Genomic DNA, 21934 nt, shown 5'->3' on the forward strand with positions numbered 1-21934 from the left:
AAAATAAAAAGGAGTCATATTAAAAATGGAAACTAGGACAAATAAAGGATGAATATAGGCAAGCAACATGGGAATGCAGGGGCAAGATTAGAAAGGCAAAGGCACAAAATGAGATCAAACTAGCTACAGGCATAAAGGGAAACAAAAAGACCTTTTATAAATACATTAAAAGCAAGAGGAAGACCAAGGACAGGGTAGGCCCACTGCTTAGTGAGGAGGGAGAAGCAGTAACAGGAAACTTGGAAATGGCAGAGATGCTCAATGACTTCTTTGTTTCGGTCTTCACCGAGAAGTCTGGAGGTGTGCCTAACGTAGTGAATACAAGCAGAGAGGGTAAGTTTAGAAGATAGGATACACAAAGAACAAGTTAAAAATCACTTAGGAAAGTTAGATGTCAGCAAGTCACCAGGTCCTGATGAAATGCATCCCAGGATACTCAAGAAGCTGATAGAGGAGGTATCTGAGCCTTTAGCTATGATCTTTGAAAAATCATGGCAGACACGGGAGATTCCAGAAGACTGGAAAAGGGCAAATATTGTGCTCATCTATAAAAAGGGGAATAAGAACAACCCAGGAAACTACAGACCGGTCAGTTTAACGTCTGTCCCAGGGAAGATAATGGAGCAGGTAATTAAGGAAATCATATGCAAACACTTGGAAGGTAATAAAGTGATAGGGAATAGCCAGCATGGGTTTGTGAAGAACAAGTCATGCCAAACTAATCTGATAGCTTTCTTTGATAGGATAACGAGCCTTGTGGATAAGGGAGAAGCGGTGGATGTCATATACCTAGACTTTAGTAAGGCATTTGATACGGTCTCGCATGATATTCTTATTGATAAACTAGGCAAATATAACTTAGATAGGGCCACAATAAGGTGGGTGCATAATTGGCTGGATAACCGTAGTCAGAGAGTTGTTGTTGTTAACGGTGCTAAATCCTGCTGGAAAGGGATAACAAGTGGAGTTCCGCAAGGGTCCGTTTTGGGACCCGTACTGTTCAATATCTTCATCAATGATGTAGATATTAGGATAGATAGTACGCTTATTAAGTTTGCAGATGATACCAAACTGGGTGCGGTTGCAACTTCTTTGGAGGATAGGGACAAAATTCAAAATGACCATAGCAAGTTAGAGAAATGGTCAGAGGTAAACAGGATGAGGTTTAATAAAGAGAAATGTAAAGTGCTCCACTTAGGAAGGAACAATCAGTTCCATACATACAAGATGGGAAGCGACTGTCTAGGAAGGAGCATGGCAGAAAGGGATCTAGGGGTCATAGTGGACCACAAGTTGAATGAGTCAACAGTGTGATGCTGTTGCAAAAAAAGCAAATATGATTCTAGGTTGTATCAACAGGTGTGTTGTAAGCAAAACTCGTGAAGTCATTCTGCCGCTCTACTCTGCACTAGTTAGGCCTCAGCTGGAGTACTGTGTCCAGTTCTGGGCGCCACATTTCAAGAAAGATGTGGAGAAATTGGAAAGGGTACAGAGAAAAGCGACAAGAATGATGAAAGGTTTAGAGAACATGACCTATGAAGCCAGGCTTCATGAACTGGGCTTGTTTAGTTTGGAAAAAAGAAGATTAAGGGGGGGACATGATAGCGGTTTTCAAATATCTAAAAGGGTGTCACAAGGAGGAAGGAGAAAATTTGTTCCTTGTTCTGTCCTCAGAAACCAAGAGGAGTAATGGGCTTAAAGTGCAGCAGGGGAGGTTTAGATTGGACATTAGGAAAAAATTCCTAACTGTCAGGGTGGTCAAATATTGGAATAAATTGCCAAGGGAGGTGGTGGAATCTCCCTCTCTGGAGATATTTAAGAACAGGTTAGATAGACATCTGTCAGGGATGGTGTAGACGGTGCTTGGTCCTGCTTTGAGGGCGGGGGGCTGGACTCGATGACCTCTCGAGGTCCTTTCCAGTCCTATTATTCTATGATTCTATGATTATTCTAACATTCCTGTGGTGGGAAGAACACCTCAGCAGTCCAGCACCCTGGCATTTAATTTCAAAAAGGGGAATCACACAAAAATGAGGAGGTTAGCTAAACAGAAATTAAAAGGCACAGTGACTAGAGCCAAATCCCTGAAAGCTGCATGAAAACTTTTTAAAGACACCATAATAGAGGCCCAACTTAAATGTATACCCCAAATTAAAAAACATAGCAAGAGACCTAAAAAAGTGTGTCTGTGGCTTAACCACCATGTAAAAGAAGCAGTGAGGGACAAAAAGGTATCTTTTAAGAAGTGGAAGTCCAATCCTCGTGAGATAAATAGAAAGGAACATAAACACTGTCAAATCAAGTGTAAAAATGTAGTAAGAAAAGCAAAAAAAAGATTGAGGAATAGCTAGCCAAAAACTCAAAGAAATAACAAAATGTTAAGTACATTAGAAGCAGGAAGCCTGCTAAAAAACCTGTGGGTCCCCTAGACAATCGAGCTATAGAAGGAGCAATCAAGGACAATAAAGCCATTGCAGAGAAACTAAATGATTTCTTTGCTTCAGTCTTAACGGCTGAGGATGTTGGGGAGATTCCCGAATCTGCACCGTCCTTTGTGGGTGATTAATCTGAGGAACTGTCCCGGATTGAAGTGTCATTAGAGGAGGTTTTGGAACAAATAGAAAAACTTAATGTCAACAAATCTCCAGGACCGGATGGCATTCATTCTAGGGTTCTAAAAGAACTCAAATGGGAAATTGCTGAGCTATTATCTGTGGTTTGTAACCTATCCCTTAAATTGGCTTCCGTACCTAATGACTGGAAGGTAGCCAACGTGACACCAATATTTAAAAAGGGCTCTAGAGGCGATCCTGGCAATTACAGACCGGTAAGTCTAACTTCACTACCGGGCAAATTAGTCGAAACAATAGTAAAGAATAAAATTGTGAAGCATGTAGAAGAACATAATTTGTTGGACAAAAGTCAACATGGTTTCTGTAAAGGGAAATCCTGTCTTACTAATCTATTAGAGTTCTTTGAAGGGGTTAACAAACATGCGGATAAGGGGGATCCAGTAGATATAGTATACTTAGATTTTCAGAAAGCCTTTGACAAGGTCCCTCACCAAAGGCTTTTGTGTAAATTACATGGCCATGGGATAAGAGGGAAGGTCCTTTTTTGGATTGAGAACTGGTAAAAGACAGGAAACAAAGGGTAGGAATAAATGGTAAGTCTTCAGAGTGGAGAGAGGTAACTAGTGGTGTCCCCAAGGGTCAGTCCTGGGACCAATCCTTTTCAACTTATTCATAAATGATCTGGAGAAAGGGGTAAGCAGTGAGGTAGTAAAGTTTGCAGATGATACCAAACTGTTTAGGATAGTCAAGACAGAAGCAGACTGTGAGGGACTCCAAAAAGATCTCACCAAACTGAGTGATTGGGCAACAAAATGGCAAATGAAATGTAATGTGGATAAGTGTAAAGTAAAGCACATCGGGAAAAATAACCCCAACTATACGTACAGTATGATGGGGGCTAATTTGGCTATGACAAATCAGGAAAGAGATCTTGGAGTTATCGTGGACAGTTCTCTGAAAACTTCCACACAGTGTGCAACAGCGGTCAAAAAGGCAAATAGGATGCCAGGAATTATTAGGAAAGGGATAAAAAATAAGACCCAGAATATCTTACTGCCCCTGTATAAAACTATGGTACACCCACATCTTGAATACTGTATACAGATGTGGTCTCCTCACCTCAAAAATATTTTGGCCTTGGAAAGAGTTCAGAAAAGGGCAACTAAAATGATTAGGAGTTTGCAACGGGTCCCATATGAGAAGAGGTTAAAGCGACTGGGACTTTTCAGTTTAGAAAAGAGGAGACTGAGGGGGGGGATATGATAGACGTCTATAAAATCATGAGTGGTGTGGAGAGGGCCGATAAAGAAAAGTTATTTATTAGTTCCCTAAATAGAACAACAAGGACATCAAATGAAATTAATGGGGAGCAGGTTTAAAACTAATAAAAGAAAGTTCTTCTTCACACAGCGTGTAGTCAACCTGTGGAACTCCTTGCCAGAGGAGGCTGTGAAGGCTGGACTATAATAGAGTTTAAAGAGAAGCTAGATAACTTCATGGAGGTAGGTCCATAAAAGGCTATTAGCCAGGGGATAAAATGGTGTCCTTGGCCTCTGTCTGTCAGAGGCTGGAGAGGGATGGCAGGAGACAAATCACTTGATCTTTGTCTTCGGTCCATCTTCTCTGGAGCACCTGGTGCTGGCTACTGTTGGTAGACAGGATACTGGGCTAGATGGACCTTTGGTTTGACCCAGTATGGCCGTTCTTATGTTGGCCAAAGCGGTAGAAGCATCTTATGAACGGTCATTGCTCATTGGTCAAGCCAAGAAAACCCACATAATAGGAGAAACTCTTGTGAAGCCTTGCTTGTTTGAAGCAGCTGATATTGTGCTTGGTGTGAGATGCAAGAAAAACTCAGAAATTTCGCTTTCCGACAATTCTGTGAAACATCGCATCGATGACCTGGTGAAAGATCTTAAACTTCAAGTTGTGGCTGCAGTGTTGGCTTCTTTTTTTGCAATTCAGTGTGACGATACCATTGATGTAGTACAATGCTGTTAGTTGCTCGTCTACATTTGATTTATTAATGATGGAACTGTGAAAACTGCTTTTTTTTTTCCAAAGGAATTGATGACCACAAAGCCTTTTGATCTTAGGAAAACCAACTTTTTTTTTTTTTTTTTTTTTTTTTGAAGAAAATAGACTTTCATGGGGGAAAACTGGGTGGTGTATGCACAGATGGTACTCCAGCAATGCTTAGCTCTTGCTCTGGATTTGTGACATTGGTGAAAGGAAAAAAAATCCAGCCATAACCATAACTCACTGTCATATACAGACAAGCGTTGGCTGCTAAAATCTCTCCAGATGACCTATGTGATTAATTGAATTTGACCATCAAAGTTGTCAATTTTGTGAAGAACAGCACTTTAAATAAGAGACTTTTTGCTGCTCTTTGCACAGATTTGGGAGTGGATCATAAAACTCGTTTCACATGGAGGTACGATGGCTTTCCAAAGGTAACATGCTTTCGAGATTATTCAAACTAAAAGACTAAGTGGAAATTTTCCTCAAGCAACAGAAGAAAGAAGAGTTATATCATGCATTCATGTACCAAATGTTTCAACTTTCACTGGTATATCTCGTGGACATTTTTGAATCTTTGAACAACCTCAGTTTGAAACTGCAAGAAACAATTCTGCAAACATTTAGTACACGACAATGCCATTGAAACATTTACTGAAAAAATCCAGCTTTGGAAACATCGAACGTAAGCTCAGACGCCTTTTTGTATTTTCCAACATTTTCATCACTTGCTGAAAACTAAGGTTTCCAAGAATTTTGTAAAGAAGATGCGAAGAACAAAACTGTGTTTCATCTGGACTGCCTTGTTGACAAATTCATCCGCTATTTTCCAGACAACTTTTCTGGCAATCCCGTTCATAAATTAGAATGCAATACATTCAACATTATGTCGATCCATTGCCAGAAATATTGCAAGAACAAGCACTCAAAATTAAATAAGATTCAAAAACCTCAAGCTTGGAGGAATTTTGGATAAATTCTCAAAAGTTGGAGAAAAAGCGCTACATATTATTCTTCTATTTTCGTTGACATTCCTCTGAAAAAAGCTTTAAGTTTAGTCACATTAAAAACAAAATAAAGAAATCGATGTGGAAAACGATTTGCATTACGCACTTTCATCTTTCAAACCTAGGATTTCCCAACTTGAAGAAAATTCAGCATCATCCTTCACATTAAATTTGTTTTGTTTCTGCTATTTATGTTAAATTACATTTTTATAAATTGTGTGTTAAATCTATTTGTGCTTTTTAAATTTTAAACACCATTTTTATACTACGTTTGTGTTTATTTTAATTGTAAATTACTAATTGATTTTGTTAAAGGGGGGGTTGGATGATGGTAAAGAAGAGGTGGGGAGGTGTGAGGGTCTCAAATCAAAATGGGGGCATGATGCCAAAAAGTTTGGGAACCGCTGTCCTAGAGGAAGGCTGCCTGAGTCATGCGCCACATTTGCTGGGGGGCTGGAGCATCTCTGGCTTTCAGCAAGCATGTGGCAGAGCCCAGTGTCAGCCTTCACAGCAGCCAGGCATTTAACCCCCTCCTTGATGGGCTCTCTGTGGTGAGATGCCGTGGGGAGAGAATGAGGAGAGTGCTGTGGCTCCAAGCTGGTGGCAGGAACAAGTCTTGTGATGGGCACATGGGTGGGGCCCCATAAAAATCTAAGGCTCTTGTAAAGGATACGAGTGCTGACCAGCACCCAGTGACTAAGGGGTTAAACTCAGGATAGCAAGGGTGTTGGCCTGGGTGCCAGGAGAACCAATTGAGATAGAAGGTTGAAATTTGAATTGGATATAGATACCTTGCCTGCTTTCTTTGTGGGGGAGAGTTAAACGAGGAGTTGAGAGACACAATGTTAAATATCGGTTAATTGAATAATCAAATAACCTCATGAATTATCGGTTAGTCGATTATTCTATAGTCCCTGGGGGTGGGGCTAGCAGCCAGTGCACTCTGGCCTCACTCCCGAGAAGACCCCTGCCACTCCACGCTGCTGCAACTGTATCTAATACAGTAGCACGGGTGCCAGGTGGGAGCTGGTCTGCAAGGGGAGCCAGTTTAAAACCCTTGTGGACCTGTCCTGTCGCCCTATGCTGCTGCCTCTGATAAAGAGGCAGTGGTGTGGGGTGGCAGCAGCCACTGTCTGGGGGATGGTCTGAACTGAAGGAACTGAGCTGGGCTGCTGGCCAGCCTGCTAAAAGTGTACTGGCAAGGAGGGCAGTGGGGGGGTGGAGAATGCGTGCAGTCTATAACATTAACCGGTAAGCAAAAGTTTATAGGTTAGTTGACTACACTTTTCATCCCTAGTTTGAACTGCTCTGTGTGAATCTATGCACCCGCCCCCCTCTACCATTTCAGCATTGTTCCCAGAGTTTTTTTTTCTATGTTTTGATTTGTTACAGAGCAACTACGGAAAACATCTAGCAACCAAGTATGCTTAATCAAGTATCTTGTTTTGTAATACAAAAATTAAATTGCCTTAGTGATTTTTTATCAAGTAACCTCAGTCTGTGTGTGTCTGCATACCTCTGACTGAGAAGTCAGCTACCAGAGACTGCAGCTTGTTTGTCTCTTTCCTTTTTTCAAGCTCTCGTGGCAGAAGAGCTAAGGGATACCCCTGGGGGTGAATTCAAGAGTTTTCCCCTGGTTTTAGGGATAAAAATCAATTGATGGTGGCAGCGACCCCTTCCCCTCCCCCCAAATCTATGCATTTTTGATTCTGGGGGAAGTTTTTTGTAACCACTGCCTGTAGTGGCAAGGTATATTTAAAGTCTTTATGGACCCCCACCTTCTGCACTCAGGGGGCTAGAGTGGGGAACAGCCCTGGCATGGTGGCAGAGCAGTGGGATCATTTTGAACCAGGAACATAGACCTCAGGATTTTAAAAGGAGACATTGCTTTTTCTTCTCTTTTGCAGTTTGGAAGTTTGGGCATTTTTTTCCTTTCTTTTTTTCTGTTGCTGCCTTGGCCAACCCAGACAGCTACCATTCAGTGGCACACCAGTTTGGGGGGGGGGGAAGGGGGGAGGTCCACCGTCAGGGCCATCCTCATGCAGATAAGGAGATCACAGGATGCAAACCTACACAGAGAGAGGAGGTGTTGCATAAGGGGGACCCTCGGGACAGAGGGGCTGTGTACTGTACAAGGTGGACTGGGGGTGATGGGGAAGCCCTGGCGGCTGGTGCCTTCTCGGCTTCACACTGGCCTGGTTGGGGGGTGGGGGGAAGAGGGGAGACAGGTTCATGGGCGGGGCTCCTGTGGAGTTGGGGAGGGGGGAAGAGGGAGCTGCCACATCCCACTGGGAGCATACTGCTCCTCTCAATCTATTTTGTGTGTTCCCATCTCTCCTTCTGCAGGCTGTCTGGGCCATCAACTCCTTGCTGCTGCTGCGCAGAGTCTTCTGGCTCCAGGACCTAGACACCACCCTGGGCGGCTTTGCTGTCTGGGGTTCCCCAACTGCGCAGGAGCAATCAATGGCACGCACATCCCCATCTGAGCCCCGGACCATCGAGCAGCTCAGTTTAACAGAAAGGGTTTCTTCTTGGTAGTCCTACAGGCCTGGTGGACCACGGGGGCCACTTCACAAACATTTATGTGGAGTGGTCGGGCATGGCTCACAACACCTGAGTTTTTTGCAACTCCAGCCTGTGTGCCCAGCTGGAGGTGGGCACCTTTTTCCCCCAAACCACCTAATAAACACAGCTGATAGTCATTTTGTTTCAAAACCAATTTATTTAACAGAAACAAATAGGGGGAGGGGACTGTATGAACTGGGAGGGGGGGGGGAATCAAAACTGGGAGGAGTGGTGGGGAGGCTTGCTGATCCACCTTGGGTGTGGGCACGTTGTTGGGGTTGGGGGGTCTGGGGGGCCCAATGGGGTGAGCAGGAGGGGCAGCTGGAGCAGGGCCAGAGTCGGCAGAAGGAGGAGGGACCATAAGAGGGGCTGTAGGCATGATTGGGGAGGAGGCATGGCCATGGGAAAGGGAGGGAGCGGAGGCATGTCAGGGTGGGCAGATGGGTGGACCATGGTTGGAGGAGGAGGGGGGGGGCAGGAAGATGGAAGGCAGGAGAAGCAGCAGCAGGCGTCTGTTCCCCCATGCGGAACAGGATGTCACACAGGGTGTTGCAGTGCGCCATGAGGTCACTCCACGCCTGGTGCCACCACTCCAGGTTGACATTCAGCTGGCACGACAGGGTGATGTGGATGTCGTGCATCACCCCTACATGCCAGCACATCAGCTCCTGTCCAGGCCTGGCTCCCCTGTGGCTCCCCTGGACTCTGGCTGGTGGCTGCGGAGGTGGTGTGGATGGGCTCTCCATCCCAGCTGCGGATAAGACACATGAAAGAGGGGCGGTCAGTCCACCCTGCATACACATTCCCTGTAGCTGTGCCCTCGTGTGAGTGGCAGCCGCAGCAGTCCGTGGCCTGCAGGAGGGGGATGTCCCAGGTGCAAGGCCATGTGTGGTCTGCACAGCATTTACTGTGTCACGGGGGCCCCAAGGTGGCCAGAGGATTGTGCTGCCCGCCCCATCTCCTCCCCCCCTGGACACACACACCACAACCAAGTAGGCAAGGGAAGTGTGTGGCCACAGTGGATCCCCTCATAGGTGGCAGAGGAGCCGTGAGCAGCCTGGCCCTCCCTGGGGTCTGCACACACAGCTGCAGCTCACTGGGCTATCAAGTGGGGTGGAGGGGCTTGTGCCTGCACCCTTGTGGCTAGCCTACTTGTAACTGGCTGCACCTCCCCCACACTCCCTGGGGGCAGGACTCATGTGGCCAGGCATGAGGCTGGCAGCAGACTCCCAGGCATGTAGAGGGACTGGCTGCCGTGGCCGCGTGCCAAACACTCCTGCTGCATGTGGTTGCACGTGCCCAGATTGCAGCAGAATGTACTGGCCTAACAGCTCGCACAACGCTGTGTCCCCTGCTCCCTGTGCACCCACCTCCCCAGCCGTGTGTGTGTGTGCGCGCGCATGCACCAGCATGCCTGGGAGATATCCAGGCTGGTAGGGACTGGCTCCTGGGGCAGGGTGATGGTCCTGCTGTCCTGGTTGTTATCCTCCTCCTCCTCCTCCATTGGTGGCTGGACCTGGCCCACCATCTCCTCCAGCTCGGGGACAGGCTCCAGGTGCTGGAGGATGGGCTGTTCCAGCCCCGAGTCCACAACAATGGAGGGAGAAGAAGGCTCCCTACCTACCACAAGGATGTGGTCGAGCTCTTGGTAGTAGGGGCAGATGTAGGGTCCTGCCCCGAGTGCCCCCTCTTCTCCCTGGCCTTAACAAACCCAATGGAGCTCTTTCACCTTAGCCCAGACTTGCTCCATGGTCCGGGCAGAGTGACCTCGCTCCAGAGATACGGCCATGCAGGAGTAGATCTCTGCATTTCTCCTCTTGGCCTGGGGGTCCTGCAGAAACTCCTCACTCCACAACTCGAGGAGGGTTGTTATTTCTGGCCTGCTCCACATGGGGGCATGCTTCTTGGTCCCCCCTCAGGGGGTCCTGTGATCCCTGTGGCTGGTCCCTGGAAAGGCCAGGGGGGGGGGGGGGTCTTGTGGAGCTTGGCAGGAGGCCATTTGTGGCTGAGGCGGAGTGGCATGGTGAAGGCACCTTGCAGCCACAAGGCTTGTGCAGGGTGCCTGCACCTTTAATGGCAGCCAGCAGATAGGAACGATAGAGTTCTGATTGAGTTGGCCAGAGTGGCCCAGAGGCCACCATTTTTTCCCCTGGAGGCCAATTCTTGCGCAAAACCCCCTCTGGAGCATCCGCACTTGCCTTTTTGCGCAATAGCTGTAGCTCAAAAAGAAGTTATGCCTTGTAAAAGGAGGTTTACCTACACCAGTAAAAGCCCTCTGGTTCTGCCATTTTACTGCCAATGTACTTGTGCAAAAACAGTTGTTTTTGTGCAAAAACCTTTCAGTGTAGATGTAGCCAGAATGTTTCAACTGTTATGAGCTTATTTTTTCATCAGTTGAAAATGCTCTCATTCTTAAGAACTTTTCTGAAGATCCTACATCAGAACTTTGGTTCTGGTTCTTAGCACAATGAAAAACAGTGGCAACATTGAGTATTTCCAAGATAGAGGGGCAGAATGTATTGGCACCAGAAGCTGCATGTGAATATTTGCACTTATATCAGAATTTAGGAGAAAGAAAAACGTATTTACCACTCAAAGTAAGAGAGTTGCAGAATAAAATTTGCTAATGATGGTATTCATTGTGATTTAGATCTGGTGCAGCAAGTAACGGGGGAGTTCTGTGATAATTGCCTGAATTATCTAAATCTTTGGAAGGCAAATCTTGATAGCCTCTATCAATTATCCTGTATTCAGTTAAAAAAAGCCCTGACTGGGATGATCTGGAAAAGACAGAATTTTTTTGGAAGTGTGCTTCCCACTTTATCACAATCTTTTTAATCAACTTTGTGTCCTTAAAACAGATCTTAATGTGAACTTGCTAACCAAATGGGCAAGGAGAAATTATCTACAGATCTGAGATGGTTAAATATACTTAAGGATTTTTGTCGTGAGAACGTTAGTATTTCAAACATTAAGAAAAGGTGTGAATTCATCCTCTCACTATCAGGTACGAACGCTGCAATTGAAAGGTCATTTTCACTGATTAACAACTTTTGGGGAATCAGAAGAGTCATCAATGACCATTAAAACTGTAAAAATCTCTCTTGATAATGAATTACTCAGAGACTTGCCAAGAGAGGTTTGAAAAAATTAAGACTAAACAATTATTGAGCAAAAGGAGTTAATCAAACAAGAATAAGTGGAACAATATGACACCAACTTCAACAGTAGATGAATGATAAAAATGACAATGTAAATATTGTATTACATTATATTTATTTTTTCTTGTATTTTGTATATTTGTATTTGTTTTTAAATATTTGTATTTGTATTAATTTTATTCTTTTCAATGAAGGTGGTTTGTTACATGTATAACAATGTGATTTATTTTTTTACACTTTTGTAAGACTTCTCAGATAAACAAATTCACAAATCAGAAAAAATCCTATGTCAAATCATGTGTTTCTATGGTGCTCAAAACCATCCCTATTGGTAGAAGATGGTGGGAGGAGTTCTTAGAGGGGTCACATTACACCCTTTACTTCCAGTCATGTGCTACCCCAGGGATGAGCTTTCTGGTGGCAAGTGGGAGTAGCTAAAGGGGATTGGGGCATGGATGTGTCCCTATTTTGGGTTCAGAAAATATGGTCACCGTACCAAAAGATTTTATGGCTACCTAGTGGTGAATTTAAATGCTTCATCAGAAGCTTAGAGACTAAGAACCAGTTTTTTCCCCACCAGACTGACTAGTGGTTTATACTTTGTGTACGTCTAGACTACATGCCTCTGTCGCCAGAGGCATGTAGATTAGGCTACCAGACATAGGAAAATGAAGCGGCGATTTAAATAATCGACGCTTCATTTAAATTTACATGGCTGCCGCGCTGAGCCGACAAACAGCTGATCAGCTGTTTGTCGGCTCAGCGCGATAGTCTAGACGCGCGGGTGGCGACATCAAAGGTATTTGTTGACCACCCAGGTAAACCTCATCCCAGGAGGCATACCTGGGTGGTCGACAAATACCTTTGATGTCGACACCCGCGCGTCCAGACTATGGCGCTGAGCCGACAAACAGCTGATCAGCTGTTTGTCGGCTCAGCGCGGCAGCCATGTAAATTTAAATGAAGCGTCGATTATTTAAATCGCCGCTTCATTTTCCTATGTCTGGTAGACTAATCTACATGCCTCTGACGACAGAGGCATGTAGTCTAGACGTACCCATAGAAAAGAACAGCTGGTATAAAAAGAGATGAATTATTGATCGTCCCTATTTAATAGACAGTGTTGCTGACTAAAAGCATGTCTAACTACATGAAGGGAAACCTGGTCCTTTTAAAATTTACTTAGCAAATCATCTCCCTAGCAAAGGGCAGCTATGTGACAATTTAGCAGCAGCCATATTAGAAAAGAAACTCAGAATCAAGATTGTATTCAGAAAAGCATGCAGACTTATGAAAACTTGATGTAATAAAGAAGTCTCAATTAAGAGAAAGCAACATCTGGTGAAGCAGTTGGGGGAAGTTATCAGACCTGCTAAGATTTGATATCTCTCTGGTAACGGGGTTATAAAAAGTGTCCTAGAGATTCCTCCGTTTTGGCTACATCTAGACTGGCATGATTTTCCAGAAATGCTTTTAACGGAAAAGTTTTCCGTTAAAAGCATTTTCGGAAAAGAGCGTCTAGATTGGCACGGACGCTTTTCCGCAAAAGCACTTTTTGCGGAAAAGCGTCCGTGCCAATCTAGACGCGTTTTTCCGCAAAAAAGCCCCGATCGCCATTTTCACGATCGGGGCTTTTTTGCGGAAAACAAATCTCAGCTGTCTACACTGGCCCTTGTGCAAAAAACGGGAGCAGCATAGTATTTCCGCAAGAAGTACTGATTTTACAGTAGGAAGTCAGTACTTTTGTGGAAATTCAAGTGGCGAGTGTAGATAGCTGGCAAGTTTTTCCAGAAAAGCAGCTGATTTTCTGGAAAAACTGGCCAGTCTAGACACAGCCTGTGTGTTCACTCCAGCTCATCACTTTAGAAGCATCTTTGCTATGAATTGGGCCTGGAAGGACTAATGACCCATCCTAATAAATTAAGGATGCATTCCAGATAGTTCAGTCAATCGCTGCTGCAAGCCTGCACCAGGAATCTTGTAATTGGTGTATGTAGTTTTGTTTCTTTTAACAATTTTACTCTCAACCTTTTTCTTTTATTAAACAACCCTTAGATTCTAGAGGATTGGCACAGCGTGCTCTTTTGGGTAAGATTAAGGTATATATTGACTTGGGAAGGTGCTGGTCTTTTGGGATTGGAGGAACCTTTTTGAATTTGGTATGATTGGTTTCATAACCTCTCATCTGTGCAAGGAACATTATTGATTGTGGCACAGGAGAAGCTGGAGTGTCAAAGGGGGTTGCTTGTGAGACTTCTTGCTGGCCAGTGTGGCAAACAGAAGTGTTCTTTGTGACTGATTTGATGTGCCTTATAGTGGAGGACCCCCAGTCTTAGCTGTAAGTAGCTCTGATTCGACCCTCACCTTCAACAGTGTCCCCTGTCCTGTTATATTTCACAGGACATCACTAAATATGGAGTATGCAGAGAAAATGCATCTGGCACCCCAGCCACCAGCTGACACAATTAAGTGCCCCCTCTTCTGGCAGATGGAAGTATCAGAACAACTGCTACTTGCTTACTGGATCTGAAATGGAGCCTGCTCTTCCAAGGACTAACTTAGCTGAATACAAAAGGGCTAAACTTTACAGTGCCATACTTCAGATGTACCTTACGTAAATGAGGTAGAGTGATGCAGAGCAAGGGAAAATGAGTCGGTTTCTACTGGAATAGGAGCAGAGTGACTGACTGTAGCAAGGTGCTGCTAGAGAAGCCCTTAATCAGCTCCTGCCATTCCAGCCCCAATCAGATTGGTGCTGGATGAACAGTCCTATGTTTGCCTGGTGACTGACCATGCCTGCCAGCCTCCTTAGCAGCAACTATATATGTCATTCGCCAGGAGAAAACACTGACACTTTCACTCTTTTGTCATGCAAGTCCCCACAAAGAACAGAAACTATTGAATTGCCCAGTAAGCAAACAGACTCAGACTCTGCTGTGTCATTAAAAATGCAATTTAAGTTAAAAAAACGACTGGCTTTTTGGCTTCAGGTGTAAACTTGGGTGCATGTTATGTTGTCCGATTTCTAATTTGAAACTGCATTCTGAAAGAAGACTAACATCTCTCTCAGCTGGGCATCTTGTGACAGACTCATGTGGAAAGAATAAGGAGAGCTGTCCTCCCTTCACAAAAAATTATGAGGCCAGTTATGTTTCCTCTGGACTTGATTGAGCTGCAAAGTGCAACAGCAGAAACCATTAAAGAAGAGGTTTTAAAATGCTCACTGCAGTCTGAGTTCACTAAAGAACTATTCTTCAAAATAATGATCTGCTTTTGTATTGACAGTGCTAATGTGATGTTACGAGTCAAAGCCGGACCAATGCAAATGGACTTTCCTAACATTCTGGCATTTGCCTCAACCATAGACTGCAACTTGCAGCTGATGAAGCTTTAGAAGTCACAGGAGGTATGGATGACTAAGGCTTTTTGACACATTAGATTCATTGTACAATTGCCAAAAAAACCCTCTGGGGAACTGAGATCTCATGTCAATGAATTAGATATTGTACTTTAAAAAAAAAAATAGATCAGCCAAGGTGTTCAATATAATGTTGGTGGTCTCGACATGCAAGCAGTCACTGCTATCTGGTGCACATATTCTGTTTGGCAATACACTTTGGGTATGTCCACACAGCAAAGTTATTTTGGAATAATGACCACTATTCATTATTCAAATAATGACTTTGCGAGCATATACACAGCCGCACTGTTATTTCGAGATAATTTTGAAATAGCAGAGGCTTATTTCGAGTTCTGTAAACCTCATTCTACGAGGAAGAGCGCCTATTCCAAAATAGCTATTTCAGAATAGAGACTGTGTAGACAGGGAATAGGGGTTATTTCAAAATAGGAGGCCTCCAGCCCTTCCCAGGGCGCCCTGCTGACTACACTATCCACACACAGGAAAACTCTATTCCCCCTCCTTCCCCTGGAGCCCTTAAAGCTGTAGGCAGGGTTTGTGGCCACCCTACAGCTGCCCAACTCCATTGAGGCCCAAGATGAGCCACTCTGAAGGTGCCAACCAGCCCTCCACTGCTCCCCAGGAACAAAAAGTTCCCAGGAGCCTGCCAGGGGCCGAAAGCGACATTCACCTTGCTGGTCTGATCAGCGCCGCATTATGACTTTTGTGGGCCCCTACCTCCATAAAAAAAAATATTAAAAATTATTTGCGATAAATGTTGAAGTATTTCAAGTTTTTTCCCCAGTTTTAGGCAAAATTTAGTAGATTTTCGTGGGCCCTAAAAGTTTCATTTCTTTCTTCTAATTCAGGCCTTGTCTACTTTGGCGTGTTTTGTTGCCAAAAACTGCCTTTTGATGGCAAAAATCGCCCAAGTGTCCACATTACAATGCAACCAATGTCACTACATTTGGCTATTTTTGGCAACAAAACTTCCAAGGACTTGTGTCTGCACTGTCTACGGTCGCATTGTATCTACAAGATAGGTTTTTGTACAATTTATTGGACTCCAGCATGTATCCCACAATGCCCCATTTAGCCACTCTGGACATTACCTTGAACTGTTGCCCTTCAGCCACAGAGGGTACGTCTAGACAATGGGTTCCCAAACTGGGGTGTGTGCCCCCCTGGGAAGGCATGAAGAAATTCCAGGGGGGGTGCTGCCCTATTCAGTTACTTTCCTTTCCTTTTTTTTTTTTTTGCTCAACAAGTTTTGCTGCAAAAATCAAAAAGGGGGGCATGATGCCAAAATGTTTGAGACCACTGGACTAGACTACAGTCTTTTGTCAACAGAAGTTTTGTTGACAGAATCTGTCGACAAAGCTTCTGTCGACAAAGATCATCTAGACTGCATAACGCAGATCGACAAAGCAGATCGCTTTGTCGACAAAGAGCGTCCAGACTGCCGGACGCTCTGTTGACAAAAGGTGGCACCTGGAAGTGCTTCTGGAAGGTCACAGGGGCAGCCTTAAAGCCCAGGCACTACTGTATGCTCTCTGCAGAAACACATGCTTAAAGGGATGCTCCTGGACAGCAGTTGCTCTGCTCCTGCTTCTGGCTTACCTACCTCCTCGAGGGAAAGCAAAACTGCTGCAGATTTTGCTCTGGTTGCCCTGCTTCCTCACACACCACAGCCATTTATTTTCAGGTTTGGTTTTTTGCTTTTTTGGGGGTATGTTTTTTGGCTTTTTGGCCATGGAGTCTGAGCTGCCCTGGGCAGGCGCTGGCCCCACACCGTGCTGCTGGAAGTTCTGCTGCATGCTCAGGAGAGCATCATGACATTTGCAGCAGAGCTGGGTTCTGAGCCCAGCTTTGAGCCCCTCACTCAGGCTGCAGCCCTACTGCCCTTGTCCCCGAACTTAGTCATGGAGAGGCGAGTTTGGAGGCTGGACACCAGTTCTGACTGGTGGGACCAGCTAGTTTTACAGCAGTGGGGAAATGATCAGTGGCTCCGAAACTTCTGGATGCGGAAGGCCACCTTCCGCCAGCTGTGTGTCTGGCTCAGCCCTGCCCTGCAATGCCAGGACACCCACTTGCAGGCCACCATCCCCTTGGAGAAGCATATAGCCATTGCCCTGTGGGACATCAGTTTGGCGTGGGAAGTCTACCATCAGGGCCATCTTGATGGAGGTAAGTCACTCTCAGGGGACAGTCCAGGGGGGTGGGGGCAGGCAGATAAGGGAGACGGTCAGGACTGGGCACAGGGAATGGGGGATGGGGTGGAAGTGGTGGGAGCGTGCCAGGCCTCACCCTGAGGAGTGTGGGGGCCACGGAGGGGTTGCCTGAGGGGGGCTCTCGGGGTCTGGGAGGGGAGAGGTGGGGGGGCACCTCTCACCAGCTCATGCAACTCCTCTCATGTTTTTATGTGTGTTTGTATGTGTTCCTTTCTGCAGGTGGTGACGGCCATCAGTTCCGAGCTGCTCCATAGGACTGTCCGCCTCAGAGACCTGCCTACTATCTTGGCCAGATTTGTGGGGCTGGGGTTTCTGAACTGAAGTGGAGCACTCGACGGGATTCACACCCTGATCTGCGCACCGCCCCATCGAGCAGCACAGTACATTAATAGAAAAGGCTACTTTCCCATGGTGCTGCAGGCCCTGGTCAACCACCAGGAACAGTTCACTGACAATTGTGTCGGGTGGTCAGGCCGGGCATACGCTGCCCACGTCTTCTGGAACTCGTACTTATACCACAGGCTTCAGGCTGGGGCATTTTTCCCGGAGAGGAACTATGCAGTCAGGGATGTGCAGATGCCTACATGCGTTGTGGCTGATGTGGCCTACCCCTTTATGCCCTGGCTCATGAAGCCCTACACAGGCCACCTGGATGTGAGCAGGGAACTCTAACTCCCACCTGAATCAGGCTCGCTTCCAGGTGGAGTGCGCCTTCAACCGGCTGAAGGGCAGATTTAGATGCCTGCTCACTCGGCTGGACATGGGGGAACACAACATCCCCGATGTGGTTGCAGCATGCTGTGTGCCGCACAACCTCGTGGAGAGGAAAGGAGAGGCCTTCCTCCCTGCATTGGGGACAAGGGCTTATGTGGAGGGAAGGCACTTTGATCAGCCCCGGACAGCTGCCATCCAGCAAGCCCACCAGTTGGGACTGCAAATCCGAGAAGCCCCAAGGGAGCAATTCTCCCATGGAGGCCAATGAGTTTCCCCAGGGCCTTCCAAATGTGGGATCGCCCCATGCCCCCGGTGCCTTCCTCCCTAAAACCCCTCCCAGCCCCACATTCAACTCCTTCCTCATACACTGAGAACAGACAGGTGTAGGTTAAAACATTTCAACTGTTTACTGCACTGTTGCTTTTTTGACAAAATAAACTTTTTTTTTTTTCAGAGAAAGTAAACTGTTTGCTAACAAAATAAAATACTTCCCTCAGTTATTCTCACTGGTGGGAGGAAGGAATGTTAACCAGGAAGGAGGGAAGGAGACTCAGGGCTGAGGGGGCTGCCTGGAGGAAGAGCCCCTGGCAATTTGGCTGCGGAGGCCTTCTCGCTCCCGGCTACGCATGCGGGCTGTGACAGCAGGGGGCTGGGCAGGAAGTGGGGCTATACCTGGGTCTAGGATGGCAGTGGCTGGGGAAGCGGGGGGGAGGAGAGACAGATCTGGGGGGGAGGGCGCAAGGCTGAGGAGGAAGAGCAGGACCAGGCGCAGGACCGGGGAAGGGCATGGCCTCCCGGATCGCAGCATAGATGTCTGTGCACTGTTGGGCAAATTCCTCCAGCAAGCGCCGGGGCCACTCGGCCTCTGCCTCCAGCCTCCTGTCCATTGAGTCCTACATGCATTGAGGGACCAAGATGTGCTGGCGCACCAGGTCTACATAGGTGCACCAGTGCCAACGGGTTCCCTGCAGCCGTCTGGGTGGTGGAGCAGGTGTGGTGCCCCCCCCTTCCTGGTCAGCTGTTCCAGCTTTGGAGGACAAGAGCGAAGAGTCATCAGTCATGCATGCTCACACTTTCCCTGAGAGGGCATGCCCTCCTTCTCAGAAGGCAGTGCCTGTCCTAGGGTCAGAGACTGCTCACGTGCATCTCAGTAAGGCATAGTGTGGCCTGGCCCGCAGCCACAGCCTCCCTGGAGCCCAGAAGGTGTGCAGGCCTCCATTGTGCCCTCCCCCCCTCCACACACCACATGGCCGAGCAGCACAGACAAGTGTCAGGCCACAGTTGGGGTTCCCGCAGAGTGCTGAGGCCTGCAGCTGTGAGGCAATCCCAGCGTCCCCAATCTACGCCTGCCCCTTCCAGGCTGTGATCAGCATGACATGTCATAGCACTGCACCATCCACTTTGCTCCTGCCTGCCCTGTCTTGTGCGTATTAGACCCTCACAGCACTCACATGATGTTCCTTCCCCAGTGTCTAAGGTGGTCTGCGAGGCCCCCTAAGTGTCGGCGCCTGGCTCCTGGGTACTGTCTTCCTCCTCCTCTTGAAGCTCTTGGTTGTCTGGCTGGTGTTGCAGCTGCTGCTGCACAGGGGTCTCCATGCCAGACTCCACAAGCCTCTCAGGAGGTGAGGATTCCCCTGCCCCCAGGATTCTTTCCAGGTCCTTATGGTAGGCACAGGAGTGTGCTGTTTCCCCGGAGTGGGAGCTGCGCTCACGGGCCCTGATGTATCCCTGCCTGAGCTCCTTCACCTTGGCCCGGACCTGCGATGCTGTGTTGGGGTGGCGGCCTTTTACTGGCCAGAGTTGTCAGAGTTCTTGTGCCTGGCCTGCGGGAGCTGAAATTCCTCTTCCTTGGCCCACAGCTCCAGAAGGGCTTTGATCTCGGGCCCTAACCAGGAGGGTGCCCAGCATTTTATGTCCCTGGCTTCCTGGGAGGGATGTGTCCCTGGAAGGGCCAGGGAGTTTGGGGGGGTGGGGGGGCTTGTCCCTGCGACATGGCTCCTCCTTGGCTCACCAAACAGAGCTGCACAGTCCGGGTCTGTTCTGAAGCTGGTTTGCTGCCAGAACACTGATCCTGGGTGCCTGTGCCTTTTAAAGATGGCTACAGGCAGGAACAATAGAGTTGAAAGCAGTGGCAGGAGTGTCCACCAGGGCTTCTTCTTGGAGGCCTTTACTGTCGACAAAAATTCTCCCCTGCGTCCACACTTACCTTCTGTTGACAGAACTCTGTCAACAAAGGCGTTATTCCTCGTAGAATGAGGTTTACCGCTGTTGACAAAACATTGACAGAACTCAGCAGTTATGTCGACAGAACTTAGCGGCAGTATAGATGCAGGTATAGTTTTGTTGACAAAAGTCCATTTTTGTTGACAAAACCCTGTAGTCTAGACACACATAAGAACATAACGGCCGTACTGGGTCAGACCAAAGGTCCAACTAGCCCAGTATCCTGTCTACCGACAGTGGCCAGCACCAGGTGCCCCAGAGAAGGTGGACCGAAGACAATGATCAAGCGATTTGTCTCCTGCCATCCCTCTCCAGCCTCTGACAGACAGAGGCCAAGGACACCATTTTATCCCCTGGCTAATAGCCTTTTATGGACGTAACCTCCATGAAATTATCTAGCTTCTCTTTAAACTCTATGGGCTCGTCTACATTGGCCCCTTTTCCGGAAGGGGCATGTTAATTTCAGCGATCGTAATAGGGAAATCCGCGGGGGATTTAAATATCCCCCGCGGCATTTAAATAAAAATGTCCGCCGCTTTTTTCCGGCTTTTAGGAAAGCCGGAAAAGAGCGTCTACACTGGCCCCAATCCTCCGGAAAAAGCGCCCTACTTTGAAGTAGGAATAAGATCCTCCGGAAAAGGGCACTTTTTCCGGAGGATCAGGGCCAGTGTAGACGCTCTTTTCCAGCTTTTCTAAAAGCCGGAAAAAAGCGGCGGACATTTTTATTTAAATGCCGCGGGGGATATTTAAATCCCCCGCGGATTTCCCTATTACGATCGCTGAAATTAACATGCCCCTTCCGGAAAAGGGGCCAATGTAGACGTAGCCTATTATAGTCCTAGCCTTCACAGCCTCCTCTGGCAAGGAGTTCCACAGGTTGACTACACGCTGTGTGAAGAAGAACTCCAAGATCTCTTTCCTGATTTGTCGTAGCTAAATTAGCCCCCATCATACTGTACGTATAGTTGGGGTTATTTTTCCCGGTGTGCATTACTTTACACTTATCCACATTACATTTCATTTGCCATTTTGTTGCTCAATCACACAGTTTGGTGAGATCTTCTTGGAGTCCCTCACAGTCTGCTTCTGTCTTGACTATCCTAAACAGTTTTGTATCATCTGCAAACTTTACTACCTCACTGCTTACCCCTTTCTCCAGATCATTTATGAATAAGTTGAAAAGGATTGGTCCCAGGACTGACCCTTGGGGGACACCACTGGTTACCCCTCTCCAATCTGAAAATTTACCATTTATTCCTACCCTTTGTTTCCTGTCTTTTAACCAGTTCTCAATCCAAGAAAGGACCTTCCCTCTTATCCCATGGCCATGTAATTTACACAACAGCCTTTGGTTAGGGACTTTGTCAAAGGCATTCTGAAAATCCAAGTATACTATATCTACTGGATCCCCCTTGTCCGCATGTTTGTTAACCCCTTCAAAGAACTCTAATAGATTAATAAGACAGGATTTCCCTTTACAGAAACCATGTTGACTTTTGTCCAACAATTATGTTCTTCTACATGCCTCACAATTTTTTTCTTTACTATTGTTTCAACTAATTTGCCCAGTACTGAAGTTAGACTTACTGGTCTGTAATTGCCAGGATCGCCCCTAGAGCCCTTTTTAAAAATTGTTGTCATGTTGGCTACCTTCCAGTCATTAGGTACGGAAGCAGATTTAAAGGATAGGTTACAAACCACAGGTAATAGCTCAGAAATTTCCCATTTGAGTTCTTTTAGAACCCTTGGATGAATGCCATCCGGTCCAGGAGATTTGTTAACATTAAGTTTTTCTATTTGTTCCAAAACCTCCTCTAATGACACTTCAATCCGGGACAGTTCCTCAGATTCACCACCCACAAAGGATGGTGCAGATTCGGGAATCTCCCCAATGTCTTCAGCCGTGAAGACTGAAGCAAAGAAATCATTTAGTTTCTCTGCAATGGCTTTATCATCCTTGATTGCTCCTTTTATAGCTCGATCATCTAGGGGACCCACAGGTTTTTTAGCAAGCTTTCTGCTTCTAATGTACTTAAAC

Source organism: Pelodiscus sinensis, chromosome 1 (assembly GCF_052426305.1).
Source record: "Pelodiscus sinensis isolate ZL-2025 chromosome 1, ASM5242630v1, whole genome shotgun sequence".
Classification (NCBI taxonomy): Eukaryota; Metazoa; Chordata; order Testudines; family Trionychidae; genus Pelodiscus; species Pelodiscus sinensis.